General features: G+C 44.1%; 1 long non-coding RNA gene across 1 annotated transcript; it reads right to left on the bottom strand.

The window, feature by feature from the left end:
* Window positions 1-11,741: 11,741 nt before the first annotated feature.
* On the bottom strand, window positions 11,742-15,596 carry LOC119154760. The gene is made up of 3 exons (XR_005106529.1): window positions 15,468-15,596; window positions 14,579-14,878; window positions 11,742-12,097 (listed from the first exon to the last, which is right to left on the bottom strand). It is a non-coding gene; the product is annotated as an uncharacterized LOC119154760 (long non-coding RNA).
* Window positions 15,597-15,669: the final 73 nt, after the last annotated feature.

The following is a 15,669-nucleotide window of genomic DNA, read 5'->3' as shown; positions in this document are numbered from 1 at the left end:
CCAAACTACTCCAGTGTTCGGATGTCAGCATATCCCCAAGGGAAAAATGTCCTGGACTTACACAGACCCTGACCTCCCTGCCTGCTAAAACCCCCTTGAACAAGGTTGCTTTGTTATTATCTCACCCACAGCCGTCACAAACAAAAAATTAAATCTGAAGCTTTGAAAGGCAGCCCCCCCTCTCCAAACAGCAGCGGAACCTGGACACAGTTCTGTTCTCTAGAGCGTCAGCATCTGCACAGCCCCGCTCCATCCCCTTCCAGCCCGAGCTGGCTCACAGGCACAGCATTCACAGCACACTGCTACACTGACTGCGCCCTGCAGAAGCGTCCTCCAGAGCTGCTGACATCCCCCACCCCCCTGCACCACCTTCCTCGAGTGAGCTCCTGCCCTCTGTGCTCACCCACACGACTGCCCATCGCCTCTTCCGCACGGTGCTGCTGCCACGCTTGGGCACCATGCCCAAGTACCTTGTCACCTGGGAATCCCACATCCCTAAATTGTCCACAATTTAGATCCATTGTGGATCTAAATCCAGGATGGGAGATATTCAGATGACCATAGACAGCACAGAAAGGAAACGGGTGCTATAGGAAAAGGGATTCAGGGGGACCCTCAGATGCACAGAAACCCACAACACTCTGCCAGCACCAAGCGTACTCAGAAACCACTGGAGTGCACTGAAAGGCACTGGGAGCCCCCAGATCCCACAGGGAGGCACCAGGAGGATGCTGAATGGCCGCAGAGGGTGCTTGGAAGAATCCAGGCGGACAACACTGGTGGGCCCTAAAGAGAGTCTGTCATATGCTGGACAGGTGGGGGTTCAAACCCGAGTTTGTAGTAGTATACAGATCAGACACCGCTTTGGGCTAGTGCAGCTGTGACACTTGGCCAGTGGGGTATCAACAGGCACATTCTGCAACACAAACTGAATTCCCCATTTTCTGTCAATTCAATTTTGCAGAACATATTTAGGGATATTAGCACAATGTTCCAGAATTAAGAGTTTGGAAGCCCTGACCCTTAGGCCGAGATCTCAGCAGAGACCAGTGATGCACTGTGCACAGGGTGGGTTCCCCCGACCCCCCCACCGCCCCAGTTTATGATGTGAGGAAATACTGCAGTCTTCCACATGCTGGGCTACCAGCCCGTGGCTAATCGATGCAGATACCCCTGGAGCAGACCCGTGCAGGCCCATTGCTGACACCCCTGAGAATGCCCGTTGCTCCTGTGGTTCCTTAGCTGTTCCAATGCCAAAGGAAGCTTTAGCTGGATCTAACGCAGGGTGCCCAAAACAACGGGAGCCATCGCAACATTTTTGCAGTCATAGTACGAATCACAAAAGAGTAGTTCTCCCATCATCACGGAAGTTTTACCTTCCAACAAATCATATATTTGGATACTTTTGCTGTAAAAGTTGGGTAGGAATCTAATTGTATTATCAAAGAGATCTCACACACAACCTGTGCAAACTGCTGATGCCATGCCCTCCCCACAGCGCTCCTGGCCACTGCCTCTTCCTAGGGGCCACTTCTATGCACCTTCCATGGTCTGAACTGGCCATGGGGGCCCCCGGCACCGCTCAGTTCTCACCTGTCCCTGATTGGTCCCTACACACATACAGCCCTAGGGTGCTTGGGGCCCAGAAACCTCCTCAGTCACCCCTGGGGACCTCCCAAGCCTTGCACTCCTCTCAGCATGTGGCAACAGCTGCTGCTGCCAGTGTCAGCTTCCTGCAGCTTGAGCTGCCAAGACAAGTCCGCCACCTTCTGCGCAAGGAGCGTATGGGGGGTGCTGCACCATTTTTGTCCTCACATGGACATTCAGTTCATAGGTGGGTAGAGGAATCCCAGCTGATTCCATCCTAGTATTTGCTGGGCTAGGTAAGTACATGACCCCCATGGCTCCATTGTCCAGTACAGACGCTACGCCCTAGCTTCCTAACTGCGCGTACCTGGATCTCCAGCATGTCCCTCTGTACTTGGGTTTCCAGTTTATCCCAGTTCATCTGGTTCTACAGACTTTCCAGTTCTGCTTGCAATTGTCTTCTTTTCTTTCCATCATTTTCTAGGGCATCCAGGTGTCCAGACTTTGCTGTTGTGCTCACAATTCCCTTGTTTTCTTTAGCTTGCTTTCTAAAGTCTCCCCTTCTGTCTGAGCTTCCAATTTATCCAAGCGCAATGGAGTTTTCACAGGACAAGGTTGTTGAATAGAAAGCACCAAGAGCTTGGGCTGCTTGTGAAGACAAGCCAGGCATGCAGCAAATAAATCACAACTTGAGATTGTCCCGGAAGTTTGCTCTAGAGATTTACTTCACGTACCAGTGTTGTTCTCCCCTTTTTTAAACCTTGCCAGGTTTTGTCTTTGACCTGTGGGATTTTTCTGTGTTATAGTCAACTTTGTTCAGTTAAAGTGAACTGAATATTTCTGGGAACACTTAAGAACTTTCAGGAAGTAGATACCTAACCAACCCCTGTAGTCCATAAGCACACCTTAGTTTAATAAGTTCTCAGTTACAGGAGATTCCTGTACGATTTTGTGCCTTTGGTGCTGAGTCTGCATGTCTCACAGCAACTTGTTCTGTACTTCACACTGTGTTACTCCTTATTCATGTATCTTAAATATCTATATTTTTGTGAAAATGATTTCTGAAATTCAACTGGTGGTGGCATCTAGCAGAGAATGGATTTCAAATACCGAACATGCACCAAAAATACATATTCTTCAACATTTCTGTCCTATTTGTCACTCCCGTTAGTGGGATTAGAGGTCTTGGAAGTTGAACCCCAGGTCCCATTCTCTGTGGCTGTGGAACAACCTAGACTGCAAAACCAGACTTTAATATAAAAATCACTGCTGAATGTAGTTGTTTGAGCACTGATAAGGTTCAGCACTGTCACTTAGATGGAAGGCCTGAAAACCTGAAAAGTGAGAAGTTCCAATACCGTATTTTGTACTAACGCTGCTCTTGGTGTTGCATATGACACAGCATGTTACAGACTTGGTGTACTCTCCAGCAGCTATCGAAACGGAGGTTCGTCTTCGAGCCCATGCACGCTGTCACCAAATGCACATGTAAATGGTTCAAGTGCTTTGCTGGATTGAAGCCAGGGACTCCACATCTCAGGGTAGTGACCTTTCTTGGGAAGAGGGAGGATCTGCACTTTGGTTCTGTTCTCGATAAGGATCCATCGTTACAAATGGTGAGGGCCTGCCCCAAAGTTCAGCCAGGACGATGTTTATTTAAATGTACCCAGGATGCAGGTGCAACAAGTGCAACTAGTAATTTTACTGAAACGCTGCAGATTCTTATAGGGGGGGTGTGTGCTACGAGCTGTAGCCTAGAAGAGCGTGCATGGGCTTGAATGAGCCACTTGAAATAGTCAAGGCAATCAGGATCTCAGCAGGCTAAATTAGCAGTCTCAGTGTGGGCACAAATCTTTCTGCAGCTTCTTCCCCCAGCAAGCCAATGCCTGTCATAGAGTGTGTCACGTGAAAAGTTTACCCTAGGCTTCCAGGCATTGTCATGCTGTGGCTGTAACCAAGAGAAATAAGTGAACTGGGTTGGATTTCAAAGTGCCTGTATCTCTTGGGACGCCCTGTCATTTCTGATGACGCTAAAATAAGTCACAGCAACTGTCTTGCTTCATTAAGTTAAAATACTTCCCTTTCAAGTTCATGTTTTGTATCGCTTCCTTTTCAAATTAAATGTTTCATTGTTCCAGTTGCTATACAGATACAACACAGATTCTAGTCAGGGGACCAGATTTGTAGCTCTAACTCCCCCAGCCTCACACTTCATTCACATTGGAAGAAATGGTGTTAACTGTACAGTACGGTGGTCATCAATGGGAGCTGGCTGTAAATAAACATCACTGGACCAACTTATTTGCAGAGGAATCCATCTCATTTAGTTTTAGGTGTCTTAAGAATTACCTAAGTGTAAGATAGTGCTGTGGGCTCCTTTCTTAGCCCTGGAGTGATGGCAATGCCCATGGGCTGTGCTTCAGCTGCCTGGAAGAGGATATGTTGCCACTGCTCACAGAGAGGGACCTGGGATCAGACTTAGCCAACTGTCAGAGAGCCACCATAAAGTAAGATGAACTTGTCTCGATGGCAGATTTAGTTGGGGCAACTGCCTGGATGATGAAGAATTTTCATTAAGCTGGGTTGCTGGGCCTAAAAAACACATCCTTGGTTTTACGTCCCCTTCTTTTTATTACACTTCCCACTTTAGCCTGCTGAATAACCTGCGCTTTCTCCTTCCATGGTAGAAATCATAAACTCCCCATGTACACGAAACCATCAGTGCCCTGCTTAACCAGCGCAGACTAAGGTCTGGGGCCAAGCGAAAATCCTGTGCCACCCTGGAGAGCCCCTGAGACCTGGGGCACCAGCAAGGATGCTCTCTCTACTAGTGCTAGCAACCAAGCATGTTGCTTGGTTTTCTTCTTCTTTTGGTTCGTGTGAACAACATGATCAGTTATTAAACCATTTCCACCATGTCTGGTTAGTATTTGGTGGGATTCTGCTGAACAAGATGTGTTTGAGCCACGTTTGTCCACCTTGTCTGTCAGCAGGCTGGAGTGTAAACACCAGAGTAGGTGATAGTGTCCTAGCACCAGTATTTACAGAGAGAAATAAATAAGTTGCTAAACCTCAAACCATATATTTTGTCCAGTTCAAGAGTCCATTTTGGGCAAGGGTGCCAAGTGTTTTCATGCCTGTGGCCTTCTTTTGAAAGGAGAGGCTGTTTGAGAAAGACTCGCTCTATTTGTCCCCAGCACTTGTTTTTAAAGGCAGATTCAAAGGTCTCCACTGTCTCTTGACTGCAGCAAGAATGTCTGGGAGGGAAGGGCAGGAACAGAGAACACGTCTAAATTTTCCCAGTAAAGTCAGGTCATATATCTGATATTTACCCCGCAGATATACTGCCGTATGCATGTCACATACACCTGCATGTATCATATACATTAATTAACATGCCCGGTTCAAACAAGGAGCGTGGCCAACTGACAGCATCCTACACACGAAACTCCAGGCAAGGACATCTTCGGTGAGTAATGGCCTTCCACGCAATGCTGGCACCTCGTTACAGCAGAGAGTGACATTGCCATTTGAAGGCTGCAGTTAAATGTGGGAAGGTCCGTCATGAGCTGGCAGGGCTAATAATGTTATCAGTGTAATCACCAGGCATTAGAGGAGGATTATGAAGGCATGTACCCTGTGGAAAAAAAAACCCAGAGATTGTGCAAGTTCATCTGTGTTGCATTATTATTATAGCTGCTGAAAAGTAGTGATGGATAGAGCCAGCAGCTCCTCTGCAAAAGCTAGTGATGTAAGGGTGAGTGATGTTAGCTAATCTCCAAACAGTCCAATTATATTTGCATCTATATTCATGCATTTTGCACACTTTCAGAAGAAGCCCAGCAAAACTGTACACTTCTCTTTTTGGAAGCTATGTCCAGCTCAAATCCCACGAGAGGGGCGAGATATCTGTGAGGAGCCTGCAGTGTCTGAGAGTTTTTACGAAGATAAAAACAAACAGACTTTCAAAGGGGCTTCATAGAAGTACACTCTGAGAAAGTATGTAGAAAAACTCTGCATTTAGCTAATTTCTCAAATGCAGTAACCAAAAACTATCGAAACACATTTCATGCTGCGTTTTTAAGAAGACCACTGACCTCCATGCAAGTAATCCTATGCTCCTGAGAAAGATAAGAAATAAAAAAAGATCAGTCACAAAAATTACAGGATGAAAAAATGAATCCATAACTTCCTGTTTCCAAACAGAAGAGCTAAACCACCTTCTCACACTTGGAAGGAATAGGCGGAAAATATAAGATGGCTGGGTCATCTGGTCAAGTGCTGGGGTATGACAAGTCACGGCTGCTTCAAAGATGAGAAAGTCTCACAACAAGAAAAATGCGCAGTCTGCGCTCTGTGCCTGTTCTTGGTAGTTACGTTAGGTTAAATCCCGAGGCATAAGTATTCCAAGGTCTTGGGTTTTTTTTCTTTTTTTTTTTTTTTTTTTTAATTTTAGCAATCGCCACACGAGGGCAGTAAGCCCTGTTTTCTACCGAAGGAATTATTTTTTTCGTTTAGGTTCCGAACATGTTGCACAAAGTGCTTGTTCAGTAGTGTATGCAGCTGATATTTGCACACTAAGGACCTAATGTGAAGCAATGCAATACCTCACCAAGCCTTCGAAGTTAAGATCATTTTGAGATACTGAATCAAATTCAGTGTTCATGAAAATAAGGACATCTATTAGGGACCAATTATTATGGCCTTTTACAAATGGCATTATTCTAGGGCATGTGATTTTCCCACGGGTATTCTCTCCACAAAGTCATTTTCATGTATTTGTTTCAAAAACCAAAATCTGCCTGCATCAAGTTCATGATTCAAATCGTATTAGCTTCCTAGGAAAGTCACATAAAATCACTTACTGGCAATCACTAACACTTTGCTACAAACATTAGGCCTGCATTACTATATCCTGAGAAACAACTGTTTACTATTTTCATGAGCTTTGGAAGAAAGCAGTCTCCCCTTGCACTCCGTGATGTTTCACAATATTGCTTTTCCTCACTATTCATTTTAAATCATTCAGAAAAGTATAGTCTTTGAAGGAGAGGTGCAATTTCAGTTCCTTCTCTGACCAGTTAGTTCATCCTATACTGTCATACAGAACACGGAGACTTTTCAGCCCTAGATGCTTTTAATAATTCCACATACTGATGGCTTTCTTGTCTTAGCTATTTTTCCCATGATCCTTCTCTTCCTTCATTAAACTGCAGGAACATATTTCTAGGTAGTGGTATTCTAGTCAGCCAGCAGGTCGTCCATGTGATTCTTAAACTCATTAGCTTACCAGGCACAAATGCAAAGTAGCCTTAGACTTACAGACAACAGGAGTGTAAAGCTCCAGCAGGTAGAACGTGGGGCTTTGCAATAGTCATTCCCTGGCTGCCAGCATTTTGAGAGGCAGCCTGGCAGATATGGCAAGGAAGCTGACCTGCCTACAGGTTAGTAAATAGCCCACAAAGTCATGTGTATTATTTTTTTTTAGGTCCTGGAAAACTTGTTTGCGAAATACTTCGGCAAACTGTGCTTCCAGGCACCTTTTCTTATCTGTTCTCAGCTCTTCATGTGGTTGTGATGTATGTTTTAGATATGTATGGGTAGAACTTGTCCTTGCTGTACAACCACAAAACTGAGCAGAATTACACTGAATTTAACTATTCAGTCAAAAATATGGACAAAGTCCGCTGCATGCTTACGTCACTACAAAGAGTCAGCCAAACAGGACAAAAGTACCTGTGCGCTGCTTGGTTTACTTTCTGCTGCCCATCTTGATAGGAGCTGAAGTTAATGTTGGTAAATAGGTTAGTCAAACATTTTGCTGTCTGTAACAATTTTTATTGCTTATTAGGATGGTCTCTGTTAAACATGACTAAATGCTTCAATTTCTCCAGAAACTGAAAAATATTGTAGTGATTTTCTTAGCTACTTACCCACAGAGCCAATCTTTAACCTGCTTATATTTAGGTGAAGAGTGCCATAAACTCCACTGCACCAAGTGTAAAGCATATTTTCCAGACTTGCTTTGCCTTTATATATGTAGATACATCAATGTGCTCAGGAAATATTAAATTATAAATATATAAAGGCAATAAGTTTTGCCAATTAAGTGAGGAAGAAAGATCAACATGACAAATGGCTTGTTCTGGAAGGGGCTTCCTCATGCAGGGAGGAGAATAAATGGAACAGGAGAACAGAAAACTGTAGAATAAAACAATTACCTAACTAGCTTTTGAACCTGGCAGTTCTCCAGTCTTTAAATAATTTTCCTCCCTAGTAAGGCATTAGTGGTAAAAACTGGCCATTGACTTTGTTGGTGTTGACATCAGTTTCTGATGGGGAAAAAAAAAGGCAAAAAAACCTCCAAACCCCTAGCTTGACGACAGAGGTTTCATGGCAGATGAATGGAAAATTTGGGCTTCTAATTTAAACATTTATGAACATTAACTAAGATCCTGGTTTTGCAGCTGCAGCTTTGAACTTTATAGTTGGGATCCATCTTTGTAACCCTGTATTTAAAGCACAGTATTGGACAGTCTGCTAACTGGTTCATCACCCTGTGCTGCTTCACTCTTGGAGAACCAGGGCTGGTATCAGAATGTTCCCACTGCATCATAGCTGTCTTGGGCAGTTAAAAAATCTCAGCATAACTGTGGGTACTGCCCAATTTGGGTACTATTTATGAGTATCTGGCACTGCTTTGATGTCTGTGCTTCCCCCCTTACCCCCACAGTGTTCCTAGAGACCACTTGAGAGGTTATGGCAATGTTTGCTTGCCTTTTAAATGCATGTTTCATCTCTTCCCGGTAAGGATGCAAGAAGATTCCAAGTGTCATCAGGGCCAGCAAAGGCAACAGGGCACAGCAGGAGCTGAAGGGGAAGAAAGTGGATGCCCAGAATCCTGCAACAGAATTCATACAGGCAGAGTGAGGAACTAAATATCTTTATGCAAGGGTTAGCACCATGAATCCACAGAAGAGCTGTGATATTTGCTGCCACAGCAAGCACACAAGCATACCAGAGTATCTGATGAGGAAGATGATCAGGTGCTGAGGGTGCGGAGGGTGCTGAGGCCCAGCAGCTGTAGCAAGGATGACACACAGAGCACCATGCCATAGAGGACCTGCCCCCAGCAGCAGCCTGCACACCACTGCTGCAGGTGAGGAGTCGCATCAGTAACCTGGATGTGCAGTATAGCTATGCAGGGAGATTGGAAACTGCTTTTCTTCCAGTGCAATCGTTGTCCCTGCCCAAGCTTCACACTTGCTTTCTCCTGTCCTGCTCCAGTTCCTGGAGGATTTTTTTCCTCTTTTTACTCACTCAGCACTCTGCCTCACTTGAGTTGGCTGTACTACAGAAACTAAAGGAAACACATTGCAAATAAATTATGCTTTATTATGGCTGCAGATATAGAAAGATAAGGAAATTAAATAGAAAAGGTACAAAGGTAGATTTTAATTGTGAGTGTGCACTCAGCTTTGACTGAAGACGAGACTTGCATATGCTGCAGACTACAGGGCCTTCAAATCTCTTGGTTATGCATTATACATCTGAAACAAAGTCTATGAAACTGAGCTCATATTGCAGTCTGTTTATGGAAATCTGCTGGTGTTGATAAGAGAGCAACTACAGCACAGACACATGGGCATGAACGTTACAATGAAAATGAGTCCTCTTTCAGGATGTTGCGTAGTTACAATATCCTTTTCTTTCCTGAAATGGTGGTAAGGAAGTCTTTGTAAAAAGTAGCACTATGGATCTCATTTTGATTGCTGTGGCTATGGTGTTCAGCACTGGATACTTCATCTGGCTCGCTTTGGAAATAGCTCTGGCACTGATACTAGATGCCAAGAGAAGAAGGGCAGGGTTGGTCTGACCCAAATTCCCTGTGTTTTCTGGGAGATACTCTGAAATGTAGAGCAAGAAAATCACAAAGCACTAGGCAGAATGGAAGAATATGTCGTCACACAGCTGTACTTGTCACTAAAGAAGGCATATCTGAGTGAACATGACAATTAATAAGTAAAATGCCATCATGAAGTGTGGATGTGCTTCAGTCACCTATGGATGAACTGCTGGCATTTGAAGGGAAAAGTCTACACTGACACAGCAACGCTACGTAACCGACAGCAGTTCTAGTGAGCGTTGCGATGCTTTGGAGTTATATTTTATTTGTTCAAAAGATATGAAAGAAGTGGAAGGGGAATCTTCCAATCCTCTCAGCTGGAGGAGGCATGTAGTCTTTCCTGTGCATTTTGCATTCTGTCTAAAATGGCAAAATCACGTGAAATTAAGGGAAGTTTCTCCTCCTAACTCCCCACCTGCACAGATTGGTTTCTGCATGGACTTCCCACGTACTCTGCTTGTCTTGAACGATGACCACCATTGAGGACCTCACTTTGTCCCTAGAGTAGCAAGGAATTGAACTCACTTCCTTCATTTTAGGCTTAGCCTCTAAACAGCAGTTCCATCTCCTTCAATCTCTGCACACAGTCTAAGAATTACTGTAAGGCACATAATTGTTATACTAGAAATCAAATAAACACAGCTAGTTAATACCGTTGCCCTTGCAGGCCTGTGTGGGTAGTAAACAAACAGCTCTGCTTCCATCTGGTAGATTGCAATAGGAAGTAGTACATACAGTATCTGATGCCCAAAGAGCAAAACAATCTGCAGTACTTAACCCCTTTAGTTATGCCTTGAATTTGAAACTGTTCAGGAAAACAATGCTATCAATTTGTGAGCTACTGTTGGTCTGAGGGACAGATTTTCTATTGACAATAAAAAAAAATATTTTATAAATGGATGTAACAGTGTCTTCCCAAAAGTATCTCCTAGATTCCGTAATATGAACAAACCAGCCTCTAAATAACCTTCCAAATGCTCTCTAAAGAAACCTCTACTCTATGCTAGAAATTATGGTGTGTATTTTCAGGTCAGAGAGTTTTCTTTCTTTTGCAGAGTTTAGGGAGTGTCACAAACACAAGCACTATTAGGTTGCGACATTCACTGTGGCTTTTTCTAACATACCATGACCTTTAGTATTGTATTTTTGACTTGTTCCCTTACCTTAGAAAACTCCCTGCTCCATACTTCCCTTTCAAAGCTTGGCCAGGATCCATTTTGCTACTGTTAACATAACCTTAGGCACATGCTGCGAGGCTTAAGTAATGTCCTTCATACATGGGATGTCATCCACCTTCTCACATCCAGGATGGCATAGGGAGATCCATATTCCTCACCCAATGTGACTGTGAAAGACAAAGCCAGGAGTCATAAACATACAAAGTAAGAGAAAAGAAGTGAAACATCAGGAGAGAAACTAAAACCAGGAGATCTAAAAATCTGTGTGTGGGGCATATCCATCACTTGCTGGGCAATCTCATCTGTATGCCATGGCAGTACTATTCATTTGGCTCTTACTGGTCAATATGTATCAAAAATAATTTGGAAAGACAGTGAATTGTTTAAAATGCGGTGTTTTGAGTACGCAGATGTCATTTAATTTCTTTTGGACTTTTCTGCCACAGATGCTCAGGCTTTTAGAAAATCTCAGTAGGATTTATCCAGAATTACTTGGCTATAAATTTAACTTTTCTGGAAAAACTTAGGTCACCTGCTAAATTTATGGACGTTTTGGTCAGCAGCGTATTAGATCTATACCTATCCTCATCTCAATGGATATTGATCAGTGCTTGTGTTCACTTGGTCCCCTGGTCCTCTCTTTGGAGGTGATGTTACAATAGGTAAGACTCTCTCAGGGGTACAAAATAGTAATACCAGGCCCTGGGAGCATAACCCTGGCCACGGAGAATTCTTAGATCAGATCTATGGAATTTAGGTGGGTTTTCACCACCTGCAAATTTGTCATTGTTTCATTTCTGAAGCAATAATGCATTACTTACTGGCTAGATGGCATCTACAAGTGTTCACTTTCCAAGGAGATCGTAAAGTCTAGCTAGTTTGACAGAGCACTGAAAAAGTTCACTCGCTTTCTTTTGATTTATAAACGCTGAGCAAAACCTGTAACACGTTTTGAGTGATCATTCTGCAATTCCTTAATCAATGAATTCAAACACAAAACACTCATTAAGACACTGAAAGTGAATAATCAGTTCTAAAAAGGATATTGCTTAGAAGAGGGGCATATTTCTTTTCCCAAAATGTCTCACAGATGCTCACTCTATGTTCTCTGCTAGCTCTGGCTGCCACAGGATGGGGTGACAAACCTGTTGACAACTCAGTCAAGTGAGGTTAGTAATATCCATTTTATCTGGTCTAAAAAAAGCAGGGCAAGACATAGCAACTCATTCTGTTCAGGTTAAATATATATTGAATTGCTACTGTATCATCACGAGAAAGTATTTAAGAATGAACAAAGGTCAAGCCGGATCAAAGTCTGAGACATAACTGTGCTGGCAGAGCTCGGTATTGCTTGGTATAACACCGGTGGCTGAGACGATTGAATCATAGCAGTGAGGGCTTGGGAAACAGGAGTGGTCTGGAACACCTAAGAAAAGGAGGCAAGGTGTGGGCATTATTCGTGGTATGTGAAATCACTCAGTGATTTTCACTCATCAGTAATGCGCACTACACAGTTTTGCAACATCTTGCCCTTGACTAAAAATCCCATACCCTTTTGGACACTGCATTTTGGAAGGATCTTCACTTTTCCTGCATCATCTCGCAGAAAGGTAAACGTGGTCATTTTGTGAGTCTGCACACGTGTATGTGTGTACACTGTCGGGGCCCTGGGGTTATCTGCCCTCCACCCCTCCTGGGCTTTTGGCTGCCAGACCTCTGGGCCTGTTTAGACACTGGGTGCAGGTGTCTTGAAATGAGCTGTTGGGGGAAGCTGCGCTGCAAGGTCCCAGTGGGGCTCCCCGCTTCGCTTTGGAGTAGCTTTGAAGCTGAGGTTCTCACCCTCGGTGCCTTCCTGCAGCTGTCTTGCACTTGGCTGTGCTCCCTGTTGATCCAAACCCTAATCCCGACAGTTTTCCAGCTTGACAATCCTGGACTTGCCTCATCACTGAAGATCTAATGATCTGGCCAACCCTGTTTGTTGTCACCAGACCTGTCTTGCTCACCTTGTTCAGGTGCCATGGGAAGGTGCCCTGCACACACTTACCTACAAAAAGTTACATTATGGGGCTGTTCTACACTTCACTTACAACAGATTTGGTTTGCCACTCAGGCTATCAACAGTAAGTTGGTCTGAGACACTGACTTGCCCTGTGCTTACATCCTAACTATGAAGTGGAAACCTTCATTTTCAAGTATCACGGGAGATAACAGGAAGGAAAAAACCCAAATGGTCTTGGTTCTGTTTAAAATGAAACTGCAGTGGTGTTTTGACTAGCAAGCAGACTGGGAAAATATCTGCCCAAGCAACTAAGACTGCACCCGGTAAATTTGTGCTCTGAAGGTCTTGAATAATTCAATTTCAATAAGCAGAATAATTCTGTTTCAAGACAACAAAGAGAATTGCTTGTCTATATTAAAACTGCGTGACTTAAGCAACTTGAGAAACCGAATTAATTCAAAAATATACACCAAAACAGAACAACACAAAATTTCACTGGAGATAGCCAGGTTTCCAGACCAGATCCATGTTAAAGCCATAGTAGTTTGTCATCATTAAAATCTGTTCAAAAATAGACAAGTGTAAATATAACGAAAGATTGGTGTAGCGGTTAAGAAAAGCTGCTACAGATAAGCTGTGCTGCATGTACAGAAGCCAGGAAGTCTTGAATGCCTGGGGTAAGATAACCAAATGTATTTAATCCAAGAGCTACATATCCATCGTGGTAAACTGACATTATTTCAGTCTGCTGCAGTACAGATAAATGTGGCCTGTCATTGATTAGTTTGATTTCTTTGGATTACAAGAGTCAAAATTAATCTGCTAGGGAGGTCTTACAGCACCAAGCACATGTTCTCTGTGCTGATCGTACTCATAATTTTTTCGAAATTAAAAATACATAATTTACAGAAGAAAAATTGACTGACTTTTGCTGAGCTGTGCAACTTTGCTACAGAAGCACAGGCCACACTGCAGGCCTGCAGATAACTGCAGTTACAGCCATGAGAGGCAGAATCACCTTACACCCCTAGCTGAAGAAACATGGTTATCAGAGAAGACAGAGCACTTTGGCACAGTGAAGACACACACAGGATGGTCTCACAGAAGCATCTAACTTGCTCCTTGTGGGTTAATGCATGAATGGAGCCTGACCTAGGTGTCAGCGTCAGGACCACTGGGAGCTGCTCACAGGATTTCCTTCTGTAAGGTTTACATTTGCCAGCTAAATAGAGCCATGTCAGGTTTGGCTAAGTTACAATAATTACAGCCGTACCTAACGCAATACTTGTCATGTCTTTACTAAGGTTAGCTGCAGGGGGTTTGGAAGTTATGTTAAAGTAAGCACTCTATCTGGGTGCTCCCTAATTCATGAATGCTTGCACAATTATTGGGAAATCAAAGCAATTAACACCAACACGTGTTCCCCTCTGACTGATTTGCTGTGTAGATGAAAATGTTGGCTGGGGAATTAAGATATGGATGAAACTCCTGGTAAAACAAACACGAGCAGATTTGGTTTATTTTTTCAATATTTGAAAGGTAAAAGGTACCTGGAGGATAAAACTCAAGACCTGACAAGACATTTTAGGTTGCCTTTGTGCATGATGAAAAACTTGCAGATGTTTTTTTCTTTTTAAGCTATTAATTACCTTCTTGCAACTTTACAAATTAATTCCTATCTGCTATTGCTAAAAATATGTAAATGTGAATGCTACCAAATGTGGGCATGTAGCTGGGTTTGTATTGATTTATTCTTTTGTCCTGTTTCTCCCCTTGCTAATACTAACAGACCTAAATCCCTCTTCTTTTCCTCCTCCTTCCCTTGCTTTCTTCTCTGTGTCCTTCTGAAACAATAACATCTTAAAATTGCATCATTAGGCACAGAACACTAGAAGGGAAAATTCTGACCAGAAATGGGGTTTTCTTCCCATTGACATTGCATGATCTTAAGGGTAAGGGAGAGCCTTAGTGTCTGTAGTGTCCGTGCTTCTGGATTTGGTCATATGTTTGTGTCTTTTGGAGCCTTCAGACACATCCAGGAAATTGCAGCAGGCAGGAGTGTGTGGCTGGGTGGGTCTGCCCACAAAGGAAAAATGGATGAATCCCAACGCGTACTAGCTCAAAGAAGAGACTTCATACTGGCACCGCTGCAGTCTGACAGGCCATGACCTCCTTTTGGGACAGAGCAGTCTTCCTGCTGTTATCATACTGAAATTAAACAGAGCATCAGATATTCAAGCTGTGAGCTCTTGAAAGTGACCAGCCCATTAAAATTTTTTATTAAAAATTACTCATTTCCAGCTGAGTGCCATTCTGCCCAGAGACTAACATGCATGCTTTCATTTGAATTACTTGCATGATTCTGCATTTTTTTAAAGAATAGAATTATTTTTGCTGACATGTATTGAGTGTACTTATTTCCTTCAAATCCCAGTATCTGCTGGAGCAGAGCAGACTGGCTGGGCCTTCCCAGGGAGGCTGTCTTGGCTCCACGGCTGCACCCCGAACCTCCAGCTCAGGGTTCCCCTGCTGAGGGGCTAGCACTGAAAGCTGTTGCTGGCCCACACCTTCCCTGGGCAGCCCCAACCCAGCCCCACCAACACGGGAGCTCTGCATTTGTGCTGCCCCCTAAGAACCTCGCTCGCCCGTCGCCTCACTGTAGCCAGAGCCCAGGTTCGACAGAAAAAGGCGCCAGTGAGGGCTCCCTTGCAGAGGGGGCCAGGAGTGAGAGTCATCGTCGGGCCTCACCTCCCCTTGGAAACCCCTTCCCAGCCCCACCAACCCTGCCGCTCCGCACCTGCGCTGACACCTGACTCTCAGCCTTGCCAGAGCCCATCTTGAAGGAGCTCTTGAAGGAGCCATCGCCTAGGGCTCCCACACAGAAGGGGGACCGAAAGCTGTTCGTAAAGTCGTTTTTTCTCGGCAGCCCCTTCACGGCGCCACCAAGCAGAGCCCCCCCGCGCCCCGTTTCCCACCGTGCACCTTTCCCCCCACACATT

The sequence above is a fragment of the Falco rusticolus genome, chromosome 10 (assembly GCF_015220075.1).
Source record: "Falco rusticolus isolate bFalRus1 chromosome 10, bFalRus1.pri, whole genome shotgun sequence".
Taxonomy (NCBI): Eukaryota; Metazoa; Chordata; class Aves; order Falconiformes; family Falconidae; genus Falco; species Falco rusticolus.
The sequence above is the reverse complement of the archived record's forward strand: the minus strand, read 5'-3'. Positions and strand labels throughout refer to the sequence as shown.